Source organism: Gekko japonicus, unplaced genomic scaffold (genome assembly GCF_001447785.1).
Source record: "Gekko japonicus isolate JY-2015 unplaced genomic scaffold, Gekko_japonicus_V1.1 scaffold1107, whole genome shotgun sequence".
In the NCBI taxonomy this organism is placed as follows: domain Eukaryota; kingdom Metazoa; phylum Chordata; class Lepidosauria; order Squamata; family Gekkonidae; genus Gekko; species Gekko japonicus.
Window position 1 is genome coordinate 453231 of NW_015175392.1, and position 768 is coordinate 453998.

Consider the following 768-nt stretch of genomic DNA (forward strand, 5'->3'; position numbering starts at 1 on the left):
GCTACGGCTGATCCCGGCCTGCCTCGCAGGGCTGTCGTGAGGAGGGGGACGAAGCAGGGGGGGGCCCTTCCCCAAAATACTCACGAGCTTGGGCTTCTTGCCGCCGCCGCCGCCCGGGGCCTCCCACCCGTTGCCGCCGGCCAGGGCCTTCCTGCGCGGGGGCTTGCTGTTCTCTCGCGGCCGCTCCATGGCAGGCCGGGGGCGAGGAGGGGTGGAGGGCGGGCGAGGGGACCGCGGGGAGGCCGCGGCCAGCACAGCAGCGGGCGACCGTTGGGACTCGTCACGCCCCTTCGCCGCCGCCGCCGCCCAAACCCTCCCGGGCGAAACTTGGCGCCCCCCGCCTCGACAGCCCAAAAAAAAGAGTCCTCCCGTCCGGGGCTGCCGCGAATAATCAAATCCTCCCGCCACTGCAGTCCCGCCCACTCCGCCGAAGCCTCCCAATGCGGAGCCGCGGAGCTCTCGGCCTCTCCTTCTCATTGGACCGCTCGCCGGCCCGTCTCGGAAAAGCGGCTTCCTCGTAGGCGGAGATCGAAAAGGCTTCTTCTTCTTTTTTTTAAGGTCCCAACGACCCAATCGGGGAGCGCGGCAGTTCTTCGCCTTGGGAGCGCCCCCTACGGGGAGGCACGCGACTCTGCAGGGAGTGGTGCCTCTGGGCGGGGGAGCGGCTGAGCCGGTCGGGGAGCGGATTCCTTTAAGGGGGCTGGGGGGCGGCGGCGGGGAAGCTACTTTTGCGGGAGCGGTTTCTCCCCCCCCCTTCCGCACACACAG